The sequence below is a fragment of the Sturnus vulgaris genome, chromosome 6, assembly GCF_052056855.1.
Source record: "Sturnus vulgaris isolate bStuVul1 chromosome 6, bStuVul1.hap1, whole genome shotgun sequence".
NCBI classification, from domain to species: Eukaryota; Metazoa; Chordata; class Aves; order Passeriformes; family Sturnidae; genus Sturnus; species Sturnus vulgaris.
This window is the reverse complement of record NC_142248.1, coordinates 31331493-31349405: the sequence shown is the minus strand read 5'-3', so window position 1 is coordinate 31349405 and position 17913 is coordinate 31331493. Positions and strand designations below refer to the sequence as shown.

General features: G+C 42.9%; 2 long non-coding RNA genes across 2 annotated transcripts; one reads left to right on the top strand and one right to left on the bottom strand.

The window, feature by feature from the left end:
• Positions 1-285: 285 nt before the first annotated feature.
• Positions 286-16943, bottom strand: LOC148223395 (uncharacterized). Its single transcript, XR_015804330.1, has 3 exons — positions 16788-16943; positions 14295-14432; positions 286-664 (listed from the first exon to the last, which is right to left on the bottom strand). It is a non-coding gene; the product is annotated as an uncharacterized LOC148223395 (long non-coding RNA).
• On the top strand, positions 4610-8535 carry LOC148223396 (uncharacterized). Its single transcript, XR_015804329.1, has 3 exons — positions 4610-4920; positions 5399-5486; positions 8223-8535. It is a non-coding gene; the product is annotated as an uncharacterized LOC148223396 (long non-coding RNA).
• Positions 16944-17913: the final 970 nt, after the last annotated feature.

Below are 17913 nucleotides of genomic sequence, written 5' to 3'. Positions count from 1 at the left end.
AGCCCATATATGAAAAGGTTTGGACAGACATAGTGTCCCCAGTAAACATCAGAAACCCAGTCTTATCCTCAGATGGAAAGCAATGGGCTACATTCTGCCAGTCAGGCATGACAGCTCTGACCCATGCTAGATTTACTAATTTTAAAAAATTAAGTTACTCGTGCTCTTGGCAAGTTACATATATTGCCATCTGTAGAAGCAGTTACATAAGTGGTGCCAGGATTTCTTTAGAAATTGAGAGCATTTTATTCTTTCCAATACTCAAAGAAACATTAAGGTGTTGCTAGCAGCTTTGTTGCTAATTACACTTACAACTAAAGCAAAATGAAATAAATAAGTGCAGCATGAGACAATTACAAGCAATGTCAGATAAACAAGAGAATAATCAATAAACAAATATTTCTAACAATTGTCTCTGTGGAAACTGGAGACTCTGATTTTCAAACAGAGATACCAACTCAGTGATGCAGGTGCTGTGCCCGAGCCAAGGATCCACTGAGTACTGACCACTCCTTTCCAATGCAGTCAGTGTTTGTAGAGTTAGGCTGTGGAGGGCTTGCAAATAAATGAGAAAGAAAGGTTTGGCAGATGCTTGTCTGTGTGAGGTGCTGGGATTCATCCATCCAGAATCAAGCTGCAGCCATCTCTGGATAAAACATAGCACCTGGATAAGAAAGAGCAGGAAATTGCGCAGCTGTTTCAAGACAGCATGGCAATCATTGCCCGAATTCAGGGACCCAGTTTTGACCATGATGCTTTAGAGGATGTCCCTTGATCTCTCAGAGGTCCCATGTTCTATCTGCTGGCCCTGTGCTCCAGTCCCCTGGCACCATGTCCCAGGCCCCAGGCAAGGAGGCAGGAGGGACGAAATGCCAGTGGATGGTGAAAAGTGAAGGGCAGCTGATAATAGGGAGGTCACTGACTGGAAAGTGGGGGCAGCACAGATAACCAGCAGCACCAGCTGATTGCTTTTACTTGGGGAGAAAGAAGAGGAGGAGGGAGAGGAGGAGGATGAAGAAAGCTCATGGTACTGCATTTAAACGTGAGCCAAATGCTCACCCACGGTCATTTTCAGGCAGAAAATTTAGATGTGGTCTTCAGTCTTTTCTATTTGTACCACAGATGGTGAATATATTACCCAGCTTGTCCTATTTTTCAGCTGTAACTGTAAGTTTTCTGCACATATTCCTGCCTTTGCAGAGGCTCCTGGTGCAGGTGTTAATTCTCCCCAAAACCTGAGCTGATTGGGAGCTACAGTCACACTCATAGGGATGGAAAAAGTGAGGCATATTGGAAAGGGGCAAGGTCACAATTTCAAAAACAACTCCATGTCCCTCCTGCTTCTTAATAAGCCCTATTTTTAAAATCTTTCTCTATAGAGGTTGATTCTACCTTGTTATTTGTACAGCTTCTGGTATCATCTAGTACAAGTGTGGAACCCTTGGCATCACCATTGTATAAATGCTTTAAAAATGTTCTTAATTAAAGACAAACAAGATTTTTTTTCTCTCTGTTTATATCTTAAGATCATCTCTCTGACGTGTTTTATAATTAAAATATATATAGCAGAAACAATGATTAATTAGAAAAAAATGTCAGGTTTATGCCTTTCTGTATAACACATTGAAAACAGCACAAAGAACAAAGATATTTCACAGTTCCGAAAATACAATTATATATTATTTGTTAATCTTAGGTCAATCTGGAGCACTAATATGTTCAGTCAGAAAAGTCAGTTGATCAAAGCAAACCTTAGCTCCCACTTTAACATTAAAACCTAAAAAAGAGGATGTAGATTTAAAATAAGCAGGCACACTCTAGAGGTAAGTATGAAGTACCACAGTTTCATATGGGACTGAATTTAATATGATAATATCTTATGAATTACAACGCAGAAAATACCATTAATAATATTTTTTTAAAAACCCTCTTCTAAAAAGTGCTGCCCGTTTTATGTGTTGAAGCAGTGAAAATTTATTCGAGGTTTTAGTTGTTGAAAGCATAGTGGAGAATTCAAGGCAGACAAATATATGCTTTTTTGGTTGGCGGGGGCTTTTCTAATCTGTGATTTGTGAGCCTTAGAGAATTGTTTATTTTAGGACAAGTCAAGGACTGAATCACAGGGAGTCACTTTTTATTTTGTTTTACTTCACTTCTCTCTGGAGAGATGCCCGGACTCCCATTGTGTGGCTGGTGCTGCTGGCTGCCTCACTGCAAACTGGCTCCCAGCCCCACAGCCAGGTACCACTTGCTGCAGTGGAAGTGGAGACCAGCCTGTGCCACTGGGCCTTCTAATTAATTCATGGTGCTTAAATATCCTCTTTTCCACACACCAGCTATTTCAGGCAGCTCCTCTGGTCCCCTGGAGGGATGGTGGGGATGGTGTGGGGTGTGTGTCCCTCTGCCCTCCTTGCAAAGCGAGGAGGAGAGGAGACAGTGCTCCATCCTTCCTGCACCCTTCCTCCTGCACCCACCCTCTGCCTTTCACAGAAACCTCTGGTGCCCCATGTGTGCCATCTCTGCTGTCTCGTGGCAGCCAAGCATCCTTTCTGGCCTGGGGAGGGGGAGCAGCTTCTCACCCACGGCACTGTGGGCAGCACAAGAAATTCCTCTTGCTTCCAGATCCATACAGGCTTTCCTGGTGAAATCAATCTGTGCCCATTAACCACAAGTTTTCTACAGACCCAGGGTGCCTGGCTCAGGTGGGGGTTGCATTTTTGGCTTGCACAGTCCTGCTCTGGGCCATGGGCTCTGGGAACAGCCCGGGGAGAACTGGCTGTGTTTGGAATTCCAAGTCTCTGGTGGAGATGCAGCATTCAAGCATTAATTTGTTCTGCATGAATTTGCACAGGAGGCAAACACGGAGGTCAGATTCTGCCACGTTGAATCATGAGGGCCTCTTAGTTCTGCCTGTCTGCCTGCCTGCCTGCCTGCTGATCAAGGTTAATAAGAGCTGGCAAGCTCCAGAGGCCCAGTTACACTGCTTTAAAATCTTTCAAAGGCAACACAGAATATCACGAGTAAAATCAGCTGTGTGGGTCTCACTGGAGTTACATTTGCTTGCCTCAGTTTTCAGTTTATCTATTAATACACAGATAAACCTGTTGCTAAAATAAATCACCTTTTGTAGGTCAACATTGATTTAGGCTGAAACTGCATTTAAATAGGGATCAAAAGCATTTGATTAACAGACTGTTGACTTGTGTTGCACTTTCTATATTGCACCTTCAAAATCTGCAGCGCAAAGAAAGTTTTAGAATTGGATTAAATCTCATTCTGCTGTGGCTGGCCCCAGATACCCTTGTGACATGAGGACTTCAGAGATCTGTCTTCCCTTCACAATAGAGATGTTGCAAAAAAATACATCATTAGACAGAATTCTTGCTCCATCAAATAAGTTTACACAGCAACTTCTGTAATTAAGTGTGGCTCAAAAAGACATCCCTGTGCTTCACACCTGAGCTGAGCTCCTGGAGTCTGCATTACTGAGCTGCAGCCCAGTGACCCAGCCCATATTCTCACAATGACAGCATTCAAGTTCAAGGGCCCCATCACCATTGCCTGTGTCCTGCAAACTCAAAAGTTGCAAGCCCCTAAATTCTTGCTACTGAGTTTTTCGATATTCTGTTACTGCCTATGCCTAAAATAACTTCCTTGGTACATGTACATCTCCATTCTTATCTCACTTCTGCACTTGGATTAGAAATCAGAATCGCTTCAGTTTAATCCCCATGAACCATGCATCCACTGCCTGGCAGAGCTAGTACAGATAACTGCTGTCCTGAGCGCAGGATAAAATTTAGATTGGTTTAATTTCAAACCAGGAGCAGTATTGCTGAGTGAAGAATGGGGAGAAATCATCCACATTTTCTAGAGATTGTAACAACAATTTTAGTATTGTTGGTGCTTTAAAAGAACAAGTCCACTGCCTGTTCTGAAAAGGATGTTTAAGTCCAAAGTGGGTCCTAGGCTTTGAATACCAGGTACCAGGTTTGCATTGAAATGCCTTTCAGGGGTGACAATTAGATTTCTGTCACCCCTTCTCATGATTTCTGCCTTGGAGGATTCTCCTCCTCAACCTTCTGTCCAGCAGGAATCCTGTTGGGAGGTGTTTCAGAGTCACAGTGCACCTCAGCAGAGGCCATTTGTGTAAAGTCAGTCAAGTCTTGCATCTAGAGGATGGGGAAGATAGCAGCAAAAGTACTACGTGGGAATTCTCAACAGAGTACCTAAGGGTCAGCTGCCCTCACCCTGACACCAAAGCAGGGCAAGAGGTTAATCCCCTGGGCTACCTGAGGCTGTGAGGTGTATTTTCACCTGCTGGGCAGAAATAGCACCAAGCAATTGCAGAGCAGTGATGCTCTGGGGGAGGGGATTCATTCTGCTGGCTTAGCTGCTCACCACTGGCCTGTCCTCTCAGACAGTGAGCTGCCTGTTGGCTCTCAGATACCGATCTAAAAGAAAGCAGATGAACCCCAAACTATTTCTTGTTGCAGCATTCAGAGGCGCTGCCATCACGCTGCAAAGGCTCTGCTGCAATGTCAGGTTACTGAGATCCGTGTGGGAGGGAGCAGGGCGCTGCTTTGCACTCAGTGTTAATGCTTTTGCTTAAGCATAATCCAGCTGAAGGTCTTTTCAGTACAGCAGAGTTCAGTGGAGGACTAGCTGAGTGTGCTGGTTCAGAGGGCACTAATGCAATTGTGTGATTAATTTACGTCTGCGCTTTTGTTCGCCGTGCAGGCTGCGGTCAGTGGAGATGGGACACGGTCACTCACTCCTCCAGTGCCCCCTGTGCTCTCACACAGATCACTGCTGGCTCTGAGAGCTCCTTCGGAGCAGCCATGAGTCACTGCCCAAGGGTAAAGAGTGAATACTGTGATGACACTCACGTTTGAAAGACAGTGAGGTGGAACAAACAAGGTAATTTCTTAATAAATATTTATTTCAAGGAAACATATTTGGCTTAATCCTTTTTCCACTGATGTTAATAAAAGTTATGCATTGACAAAAGGCACTGCAGTATTTGTAATGTATTTTGACATCTGTGGATGAAAGGTTCTAAGTAATAGCTAAGGATTATGTATTCCTCAGTGGGAACGCGAGTTAGCCTGCTGGATAAATTAATAAACACATTGTTATGTAAGTATGGTAAAATACTGATGATGCTTCATGATTAAACTTGACATGCTGACAAAAGGAAATTGAGGATTGGGTTTGTTTTACTTTATTTTATTTTAAATTTATTATTTTTATACATTTGATATTTGTTTTTTAAAAAATTTTGAATTCTCAAAAATTTCATACTTGTAAGGCTTGCTTGAAAAATCTTCAAGTACTTTCAGTTTTAAAGGCATTAAATTTCCAAATGGACACAACTATATTAAGCCCTGTTTCACAGGTAGAGAAACTGAAGTATGCAGGAGATCATGGAGACTTCAATGTCATGGGAACTGTGAACTACAGGCTGCACTCCTGGTCATTACAAGGTACAGAAAGTGATATTTAATTGTTTTAATCATGCAAAAACCTCAAAATGACCTCACAAAAAGAAAGGGACCTACCTGGTGTAAAAATGTCAGAAAGCAGATATTCTTTAGGTTTAGATATTTAACAGTGGCCAAGAAGATTTACCATGTACTCATCATGGTGTATCTTATGTTTCACCCCAGGTATCACCATGATCACTGCAAGCATGGGAGATCCCGGGGGGCTTTCTCAGCTGTGTGGGTGGGACACAGGTCCCTGGCTCAGGGGTTTCACCATTGATCCCCCCCAGCTGTGTTTGCCCTTGGAGACACAGCATTGCTGGCAGGTGCTAAAGCCTGTCCTTGCCCTCCAGCCCCAACACAGCAGGTCTCCTTAGGGCTGCTGTAATTAAGCCAAAGACCTTTTTTTCTCTCTTCTTTCACTGAGATCCCTGATTCAATCACAAGCATTTGTACAGTGGTCCTCATGGTGGTACTCAAAAACCATTTAAATACCCCACATGATCCCAAAACTGAAATATCTTGCACCTGAAAGTGATAACCAGTGATAACACATTTACAGGCATTAGACTGTGGTACGTAAGAGATTGGTGTTTGCTACTAAATGCTGGAGAATCCAGTATTGTGTATTTATAACAAATTGTATATTTTATATTTGTAAATATTATTATATATTTATAAATAATTAAAATTACAAATTTTCATGGAAGTGGTTATTTTACTGGGTGCAGCCTACATCATTTCAGCAACGGAAGCCCATAGAAATGACTAAGAGTGAAATTAATTATCACCAACCTCCAGTGCTGTTGTCTTGGTCTGTATTATACTTACTTCACTTTCAGCAGCCCCGGAATTATTCTCCTGGACTTGGACAAAGTAAAGATTAAGATTTAAAATTTAAATGAGTGATAGTTTCCTTCAGAACTGAAGAGGATTTGGAGTTTGTGTTTTGTCCTTTTTTCCCTTCATTTTTCCTTCAAATTTAGTGATCTATAAACTGAAAGAGTTTAGCATGCTGCATTCTGTTCTGTCCTGCTCTGCAAAGACTACTTTTGATGTCCATGCAGTAAGCTGTCAGCCTTTTTAAAGAGTTTTTTTTTGTAATAGCTTTATACAATGTAGATGCACTTTTGTCTACAAGGTCACCTTGTAGAAGGTGACAAAAAACCAGTCACACTATAAAAAAATCATCCTTGAGAAATAAGGTCTGTCTAGTACTGGTGCTCAGGGATCTGCTTGTTCCCTGCCTTTCTGAACTGTTTTATCCACTTAGATGACTCATGAGGCCAAGGACTGTCTCACAGACAGTCCATACCTAGCACATGGAGTACCAGCCTTAGCTGAGTCAAGGGCTCTTCCATATTCAAGGCAATTCTGTGCTGATGGAGCCTGCTAGCTATGAAACAATAACACTGAGATCAATCAGGTTGATAACTAATCTTTCTTTTCTTCTCTTAGATACAGATAATGCAGATTCTGCCTTCCATTGCTCCTCTGGTATTAGTAAGATGATTTATTTAATACCAGAGGAAATGAAGCCAAATATGAGACTGAAATTCATTTCAACATAGTGAAGACTTTGATACTTTTGCAAGTATCTTATACTTAAGACTTAAAGCACAAAGAAAGGGTGATGTCAGTGTCATGGGCTGGCACCTCCATCTTGCACTGCATGTACTTGGAGGTAAGGAAGTATAAAAACCAAGGGTGGGATAAAACTGAGCATTTCTGTATTGCCTCTTTACAGGAGAAGGGGATGCCTTCCAAAATGCATTTTGTCTTCATCTCACCATTGCAATCAGTGGTGTCAGGTGTGAAGAGAGTGTCTGGCACAGCTTGAGATGCCTCCTGGAGGTCATAACCTGTGGGTTGCTGCAGACAGCTGAGGCCCAGCTGCCCAGTTTTGTCTTAGCATTTAAACAAGTGCTCTCTTTGCTGTTGGGTGCTTCTCTCTGGACCCCAAAGCAACAGAGAACAGTGATTTCATCCTCATGGTACAGCACCTACTGTGCAGCTTGCTTCCCTGCATCATACTCTCTTTATTCCTGTCCAAAATGATGGCAGACAGGAAGCAATTAATTAAGAGATATTGTTAGTAGGATAATCTCTGTGCTACTGACCTTCTCCCAGTCTTGGGAGACCTACCAATTCTCCTGCTCCGTGCTGCCAAGCATAACATCGGCCTGTGTAAGACCAGTCTATTGTCACCCCAGCCTGTGATGCTCCTCTGCCGTTATCCCTCTCCATTTCCCACCTCCATGGCTCTCCGTGTCCCACCATCCCATTCCCGCAGAAGCCCCATCTGGTGTCCCTGCTGGCCTCTTTGTCGCTGTCCCCTCCCGGTGGCGGTCCCTCCCGGCCGGGCTGGGCTCGGCCCGGGCTCCCCGACCTTTGGAGCGCCCGTAGCGCCGTGTGCGCTGCGGGGACATGCTCCCCTCCACGTGCCGGCACACACACAGCCTCTGTCAACTTTTGACCCTTGCTTAGTCCTCTACTGTCCCTGGCAGAACCAAGGGCGGGGTTATACGCCTGGGTTTAGTTACCAGTGTCTGGAGACTGCCAGGGAACACAGTGTTCCAGCTCTGATTACACCTACACGGAAGAAAAATACACTTAAGGCAACAGCTGCTATTTTCCTTTTTTCCCCCCAGGCTGTTTCTCTCTCTCTCTGGGTTTTTGTTTGTTTGTTTGTTTCCTTGTTTTAAAAACATCATTATTATTATTATTTGTCTTTAGGTTGCTACTCAGAAGCCAGGTGTGAAAGGCTATACCCCTTGAGCATGGTGCTTCCTGAGCTGTGTAAGAAGTCTCTGCTACAGATAAAGGCAAGGAAGAGCACAGAAACAGAAAGGCAGTTGCAGTCCTTTGGGGGGAGAGGATAAAAGGCAGAAGCAGCAAGTCCATATGTCTAAACTGGAGATTTAATGACAGAAATTATGCCTTCCCTAAGTTCAGCAGAAGAAAAATCCCTCCCCAGTCAAAAGCTGCGCAAAACACTGTCCATTGCTTTGCTCCTACTAGTAAATAAATAAAAATTACTTTCCAATGAGTTCCAGTGCAACCTTCAATGCTTCAGTCAGTGGTTTGCTTTTCCTCTTTCCAGCTGTGCTCTAAACAATTTATAAGCTTCAAAGCCTTGCTTAGAAAATATTTTTAAAAGCATTATCCTTTCACACAATGTATTTGTATCATAATAATTTTCTTAACAGCTCCTGTCACATTATTACGTCACCCTCAATAAGTGATTTCTTTGAACAGCTTCTCACACCAACTTTGAGTAATCTCAGGAAGTTTGGCTGTGCTCCTTTATCATCCTCTCCTTGTTCCATGTTTAACCAGAGCATTAATAGGGAGCCTGAAGCCCAGGTAAGGCGTCTTTCTGCCTCCAATCCTTTGACAGAGGATAGTGAGATACCCTTCCTGCAAACAGTTTGATACATGTCTCCCACTAACAGAAACCTCTTTTAGTTGCTTCTTTCTTGGGCTCTGGCACTGCTTCCCTTAAAAGCTGCAGCTTCTTCCCCATTCCAGGTGCTGCCAAGCAAAAGTCACAGAGATACAAACACCCCTAGTGAGTGCATCTTCTTGAGGAAGGCTAAACCAAGAAATGGCACCCGTGCTTCTCCTCACCTGGATATAAAACCTAGATGGCCACCAGTCTCTCCTATGCTTGTGTCAGGAGCAGCAAGCCATAGGTCTCTCAAACTCAATGGTATCTTGGTGTTTCCTAGGGGCTGCCATTTGCTGTCAATGAGAGAACAAGCTCAGATTTCATGAGAAATCTCCAGATTACCCAGAATATCATAGATCCAAACAGCTTTCTATTTACAGTTGCTTGATTTTGGAGGCGAGGCTGACTCAGGACTTTCTGTGTTTGACTTGGCAAAGCCCACCCTCTTGCACCAGCCTCAGCCTCCGAATATTTGCCTGCTTCACTTCAGAATGCACTGCTGCAATGCAGATTATAGACAGGACACGCTGTTATTTATTTCTTTTCTCCTGGAAAAATATTTTCCTTTTGTATATTTGAATGCATCTAAATAAACATTTGCTGTATTTTTGAATCATTTTGAAGCACAGGTTGATTCTGCAGAGGGAGCAGCACATAGCATTCAGTGTTTGAATAGTCTGTTTTACTCCATCCAGACTTCATAGCCTTGAAACAAATGTGCCACATCACAGCATAAACTCACTGTGGAGAAATAAGACTAATTCTAGTTACTGGATTGAACAAATTGTGTTTACAAACTAGTTGTTTGATTCTTTTAATTTCTTGTCATATCCTGTTCCATGTAAACTTGATATCCTATTTTTTAACAGAACAGGTGCCACAACTTTAATGACTGTGACACAGTATCTCATTACCCTAAAAAAAAATAAACAAAAAATTTGAAGCTTATTGTCAGCTTTCATGAGAGAACTTGCAGACAGAGAAGGAAAGTGCAGTCAGGTTCAGGAACCTGAAGAGGAATACAGAGAAATGTTAAATAAATTATTACTTATGCATTATTAAAAATAAGTCACACTTCTATAGCTCCTGTCAGATAATGAACTCAAATCCATTTATTATTAATTTCACAACTCAGTGTAGGTGAAGGGACTATGCCATGTTGGTTTTATAAGCAAAGATCTGAGACTTTGACATGTGAACTGTTTAAAAATTATGTAATACCAGGGAATTTTCCCCAGAGGACATTCCGACAGGTAAGTGAGGTAGGCAGGCATGTGTGTTGGTTTTCCAAGTTTTAGCTCCTGGAGCTGGGACCACATGTTTATCCCTCCTGGATTTGGTTGCAGTCTGGTCCAATGAGGTCCTCAGATTTGCCCTGTGGGGTACTGACCCAGAACCTCTAACCCCATGGGACTGGGCTGTTGAACTCATCATCCTGAAACTTGGAGTTGCTAAAAAGACATTTCACAGTGCAATGCTGTGACAGGATGCTGAGGACTCCTCTCACTGTTGTTGAAACCTGAAAAATCGTAGTGCTGCACAGCAGGGGCAAAACAAGGCCATAACACAAATGCTAATTTAACTCATGGATGGGAGAGCTGCAACTGCTGAGACTGGAAGCTGTTATGCCACGTGTGGATGGGAAGCAGAAGGATGGACTCTGATCTGCTGACACGTATTGAAGAAAGCATTCAGCTGCTGCTGAATCCAATGGAAAATTAAAATCCTACCCCAAATGATTTTCTGACATGGTATATTCCCAGAAAAGGCAATGACATTTACTGGCGCACTGACAATAACATGAGCGTTACACATAACACAACCAAGGGTTCTATCAGAGCTGAAGTCAACTGTGCAGCCCAGATTACTTCCACTCTTGTAGACTGCATTGCAGAGTGCTGTGGGAAGCAGTATTTTGGGAAGCGTAATGAGTAGATAATCTGAGCCCCGTGAATGCAGGAGAACGTGACTTGCCCTCCTTTCCCCTGCACTGCTTGGGTTTGCAAATGGCAGATATTTCCCTTTCCCAGCTTTCAGCCTTATTTTATTTCTCATGGGCAATTGAATCAAGCTGCACATTACCTATGGTTTCTTATGGCTACGTTCCTTATTGGGCAGTGGCAATCCTTCTGTGAAAAAACACATCTCAACCTTTCCTTATATCACTGTCCTTGCCCAGATGAAGGTATTCTGTGGTTGGTACCTTCTGCATCTGCTCACTGCATTGCACAGAGAGCAGCAGTGAGATCCTGAAGGCAGGGAATGCTATTTTTGGTTCTGCACTTTAAATGTGAGCCTTTCTTCGTTCTCCCAAAATTGTGTTTATTATCAGATCACGTTTCAAAGAGGCAATGAATTTCTGCATTTAAAACACTTCCCCAGAAAGTGGTGGGCTTTCTTGACAAAGAGGCAGGTAGGAAGAATCTGTTCTATTTCAAATCTCCCTGTCAAATTATGTTGCTTCCTTCTCATGTTGCTGCTATTTAAGTTGTTCCAGAGGCTTGTTCTGACTCTATTTGCCAGGAGATGCATGGAAGTTGTCTCCAGCATTGGTCTGTGAGGGGCCCAGGGAGTGTCAGGGAGAGGATGATCATGATGAATGCCCACATTCTCCTGGGGCCAGCAGGCTTCCTCCAAGAACTGAGATCCAGATGGTGACAACAGGTGATTTGCTATTCATATAGCAGTAGAAAAGCTATCAGGACTCCAGCTGCTGATGGATGAACTCCAGTTCTCACAAGGGAGGTTTTCTATTGTCTGACTGTAAGTTTTAGCTGCACTAAATAAACAATTCCCTTCCTCAAAGCACCATCCTTTTCACAGGAGAATTATTGGAGGGTTACATATGCTATAAAATATAAAACCTGCCCATAAAATGGATTATATGAATCAAAGACTCAAACGTTGGAAGATACCTTCAAGATCATTGAGTTCAACCATCAACCCAGCACCACTATAATCACTGCTAAACCACATACCTAAATGCCACACCCAGAGGCCTCTTGAACACTTCTGAGATAGTGACCCCACCACCTCCCTTGGCAACATATTCCAATGCTTAACCACTTGCAGTGACAATTTTTTTTAAAAAAAATACCTAATCTGGACCTCCCTTGGTGCAATTTGAGGTCATTATCTCTTGTTATTTCACTTGAAACATGACAGAAGAGACTATCCTGCAACTCACTACAACCTTCTTTCAGATAGTTATTGAAATCAACGAGGTCTCCTCTGAGCCTCCTTTTCTCCAGACTAAACACCCCCAGAAGGAACAGAGCCCCTCCTCATAAAACATTCTCTAGACACTTCACCAGCTCCAGTGCCCTTCTCTGGGCACTCACAGTTTCCAGTCTTGTTGTGCAGGGCCCAGAACTGAACACAGTAGTCCTCGTGCAGACCCACCAGTGCTAAATAGAAGGGAGCAATCCCTGCTGGCCACACTACTGCTGATACGGGTCAGGATGCCATTGGCCTTCTTGGCCACCTGGGCACACACTGGCTCATGTTCAGCTGCTCTTAAAAGAAAGCCCAAGGTCCTTTCTGCTGAGCAGAAGCCACTCAAGCCACTCTGCCCCCAGCCTGTAGTGCTGCATGGGGCTGTTGTGACCCAAGTGCAGAGCCTGGCACTTTGCCTTATTGAATCTCACCAGTTGTCCTCAGCCCATCAATCCAACCCCTATAAATCCCTCTGCAGAGCCTTCCCATCCTCCAGCAGATCAACACTCCTGCCCACTTTGGTGTCATCTGCAAACTGACTGACAGAGAATCAGAATTACAATGTTGGAAGAGATTGCTGAGATCATCGAGTCCAGCCCAGCCCAACACCTCAACTAAACCATGGCACTGGATGCTACATCCAGTCTTTTTTTAAACCCAGAGATGTTGACTCCACCATGACTGAGGGTGCACTAGATCTTCTGTGGGACATCCACAGCCTTTCCCTCATCTACTGAGTGACGAGTCTCACCTTGTCACAGGAGATCAGATTGGTCAAGCAGGACCTGTCTTTCATAAATCCATACTGGCTGGACCTCACCCATTGATTGTCCTGCACGTGCCTTTGTGATGGCACTCAAGATGATCTGCTCCATAACCTTCACTGGCACTGAGGTCAGGCTGTCAGGCCTGTAATTCCCCAGATTGTCCTTCCTCTCTTCTTATAGATGGCATCACATTTGCCAACTTCCAATCAACTGGGCCTTCTCACAGTTGTTTTCTTTTTTTTCACTAGGACTGCTAGTAAATAGTTGAAAGTGGCTTGGCAAGCTGTTTTGCCAGCTCCCTCATTCCTCTAGGTTGTATCCTGTCTGGGCTCATAGCCTTGTGTCTAATTAGCATAGCGGGTCACTAACCATTTCCTCCTGGGTTATGGGAGCTTCACCCAGCTCCCCATCACTGACTTCCCCCCGGGTATCCTGAGGGTAACTGGGTTTGTGTTGAAGACTGAGGCAAAGAAGGCATTAAGTACCTCAGTGTTTTCCTCATGCCCTGACACTATGCTATCCCCTGCAACCAGCAAAGAATAGAGAAGCCCCTTGGGCATTTTTTTGCTGCCAGTGTATTTGGATAATTTAGCCACTTCTTCTAAAGACAAAAAAAAAGAGTTTAAGTTCCATTTTGGCTTTGGCCCTTCTAGTTTTCTCCCCAATAATCTCACAATAACCTTGTGGTTCCCACTCGGGTTACCTGCCTCTCCTTCCAGAGGTGATACACTCTCCTTATGTCTCTGAGCTCTGGCCAAAGTTTTCTGAAGTTTTAATGAATATTGTGATATTCTTCATAATTTGGTGAAAAGCCAACTCTTATCTCTGTGTGTATGTGGAAGAGCATGAAGAGAAGTCTATGCCAAGTAATGGCCATATGAATAATTCCTTTGACACAAAACTATTTTGTTTCTTTACAAAGTCTTGTATCCCTATGAAGGCAGAAGTTACTCAGGGAGCACATTTTGCCTCTGGGCAGTATGCTCTTTTCCTATATTTTTTTTCTCATTTTCTAGTAACAATCTTATTTAATCAGGATTCATAATTTATAATCACTTCTTAGAAGTTTTCTGACTCCACCAGCAATTATTTTGCCATCCTACACTACACATTTTCAGAGTGAACAATAGACTATATATTCTGTATTTTGTAATAAAGATATGGCAAGAAAACATTTATGGTTTTTTGAATAAATAGAATGAATGTAAGGTCTGAACAACAGAATGAGGTATGGGTTTGGGATTTGATTGTAACTTGAACAAGTGAAATATGACATTAAGATGAGAAGGAAAATATTTGCTGAAAATAAGAAAAGGTTACCTCAACTTTTTGGAATTACAAGATGGTATTAAAAAGAGGTATTTTTATACCCACCAGGGAGCCATACAGGGTTTATGCAGATTTGACATTTTCTTCTTTCTTCTCTATTTGTATCTGGAGCCCAGGGTGAACAACCTCCTTTGTGTTTACTCTTGTTAAATATCTTTTACTGGGCAGCTGTTGATTCAGGCCCTGTGAATAAATAAAATGAAGAGGACCTCCTGCATGATTCAAAAAGAAATGCTATTTTCTGAACCCCAACTTGCCATTTGTGGTGTTAGCATTATCTTATTAGACAAATAAATGGCCTCATTTCCCTCCTCAAGAGCACATTTGCTTTGCACTTCCAGAAGCTGCAGCAAGTGAACTTTCCTGACATTAATGGGAGGTGACAGCAGGCAAGGGAAGATGCTGCCTTTGTCCAAGAGGAGGAGAAGCTCTGTGAGCCCAGTGTGCCTGCAGCACTCCAGCTTCATGCACAGATTTTATTCTTAGTGCTTACGAGTGTTACTGAAGGAAATCAAAATCCTTTAAGAATTCTGTCCTGTCACCCCTCTGCACACTGCCTCTCACCATTGCTTGGGGAGGACTATTCATAGGAAAACCTCAGTGGTCACTGGGTGCAAGCATTGAAAAATGGGGTCAGCTGACAGAAAATGCATTCATTTATAATAATTATAATAGCACCAATAATTCCATAGACATAGAAAAGCACAATGTGGTGAAGCACTACCTGGGCCTCGGATGCCTGTCCTCCCTTTTCCAGGTCTCTATTCTAATGACTAGACAAAGTTTTGTGATCCCAGCATGTGATTGCTCCCTGATATTCTTTATTAAATGTGACTGAAACTTGTTAGGGGAGCCTCACACAGATCTTCAAGGTTCAGGGATCCTCACTGACCCTAAGTAATATTTGTGCCACTTCTTAAGAAGCATCAGGCACTTTGGATGAACATTCCTCCCCCAGCAGCTCAGTGGTGTGATTGTATCACTTAGCTCACACCGGCCCTGGTTCACATCCTGTTAGCATGTGTGAAGGTTTCTGTGCTTAACTCCACCCTGTACCAGTGTTTTAGTTCCTGTTCCTTTTGGACAGTCCAATACTAGGGAGGAGGGTGACGAGAAGGATAAAATCACAGAGACAATATGCCACAACGTAAGGAGACATGAGAGCTGTCAAACAGAAAGTGGAATGGATGCTGTGGCCTCACCAGATATGGAAGAAGCCTAGGAAACCCTGTGTAAGTCATACATACCAATATGCCCTGTGGAAAATATTGCCCCATGGCTGTAAATCTGAACCACACGTTGAAGCCTCAGTGTCCATTGCTTGTGTGGGGTGTGGGGACTCATTGGCTGGGCAGCTGCTCTGCTGCAGTGAATGTTGCCTGTGGAGGAAATGGGGCTGGAAGGTGTCCAGATTGCATGTCTCATGCTTAGCAGGGGTGATTTGATAGGGCTCCTGTGAACTCAGGGAAGATTACTCTAAGCAGTCTCTATCCTCATACATTCTAGAAACTGCAGACATTTCCAGTGTTCTGGAGTTTCCACTGTGTTAGAACAGGAGGCAGTTGAGACAGATAAAAGTAAATACTGCTCATGTCTACAGCTGTGGACTTAACCTCCAGAACACAGGAAAAGAACATCAGATTAAATACAGGTTAACAGGCTGAAAAAGGATGGAATTCCTGTTTGTCAGTATGATCAATTATATGAAATTTAATTTGCTTTCCAAATGTATCCACGGGACAAGCCCAGACAAAATGGACTGTTCTCATTTCTCTTCAAGTAAATGGCAAATCTGAACAACTTCCAGAGTTATTGGTAGTTGTGTTGCAAAGCTGGTCCTGGCATGGTGACAGGTCGGGCAGATGGAGATGAAGCCTGTCTGAGTGCATTTCTTTGGGAAAAGCCAGGCTTACACATTCAGCAGCTGGAAGAGGAAAATAACATTTTGGGTCATATAGACCAAACTGCCTGAAAACAGAATGTGAAGTCACAGAGAGCACAAGTGCAGCAAGGCAGGATGAACACATCCTGAGAGAAAAGATGAAACTAGGTCATAAAATCTAAGAAAAGAGAAGAAAACACACTTATCATTCATTAGCAATTCCCAGGTTACTTGGCATCTCAGATAAGTGTCTGGTTCAAGGATGGATTTCACAGAGACCAGAACGATACCCATTTTCAGGTCACTTTTAAAGAAAAGTCAAATTTTGCAGGTATTACTCCAGAAACTGAAGGAATTTCTTAAATTTGCTTTCAGTCATGTGTCAGCTTGGTGCAGCCATACAGCTGGGCTGTAACTCCAGGAGAGGGGGACAGGTCTTTCCTTTCCTCAGTGGCAGCAGCATGCCAGCCAAGGGAAGTGGCAGCTTCCAAGCCTTTGGGAGATATGTAAAACCTTGTGGCACCCACATCTTCTTAACAACTTTATTTCAAGGGTAAGACAAGCCTTAAAACAAGGTCCTGGGCTGTCTGTTGAGGTTTTTATCATGTGCACCTTTAGCTACTTAAGGCTTAATCAAAATCTGCCTTGAAGCTTACCCGTGTAAAAGAGCAGATCTGCCTGCAGCTGGGAACACCACGGGGTGGTTGACTTCTCCTTTCCTGGTGAGATGCAGTCAGCCTGACCGTGCTCCTATTTCCCAACAGCTTTGAGGGGCTATTACATCTATGACTTCTCTGTTGTAAGCAGTTTCGTCATCTAAGTAGAGATGAAAACATTGGTACAAACTCCTGAAATCAGGATTGATGAAACAAAATTTTTCTACTATTTATGTATAACCAAGTGATGGGAAGCACACCACTGACACCTGCTATGGACATGCATGGAGAAAAAAGCATGAAAGAAGCCCTCATCTTTCTTGTATTTATCTCCTTTGCTATTGTTAAAACAGATTAGTTATACTCACCATACCTGGTGATATGAACTCCTGAAGGGGCAGAAAAATGTTATGACCATTTCTAGCACTGACTTTCAAATATCCATGGTCACAAAGACAAGGATGGCACTGCTCCCAGGAGCATGGCACTCTGTGGATCCATTAAAGACAAACAGATTTGTGGTAAACCACAAACTATTTGAAGCCTGTCAAACTACCTGCTGTGATGCTCTGAACCTGAACTAAAGTGAGGCTTTTAGAGGAGAAAGGAGAATTTATTTATAGTATGTACATCTTAGAATCCCACATAACAAGAGTGTTTGTTTTTCCGCAGGGTGCTTGAACAGACCTTTATGGGTAAAGATTGTCTGTTTGCACATTGCTATAAGTGATATTGAGCTGCAACAGAACCTAATCTTGACAAAGCTGGCTGTGTTGATATGGGATAAACTCCAAGAGACCCAACGGTGCCTTTTAGTATTACATGAAAATATTGTTTCCAATCCAAGTAACACTTTTCCAGCTTTCTTTTACTCTTTCTTATTCAAGAGATTTGTGCCTTGTTTTCCCAGAAATGACAGATATTTAGCCTGAAGGGATTTTGCTTACATCTTCTGTTGCTTTACAATGTCATTGGCTTATGTTGCAGCACAGTAGTGTTCACCAAAATAACATGATATGAAGTTACAGGTGATGTGACAGGAGCCATAGGCTACCCCAAGAAACAACTCTCTTTTCCCTTCAGAATCAAGTCTCTGTCATTATTTAGGCTTTTTTTCAAGAATTTT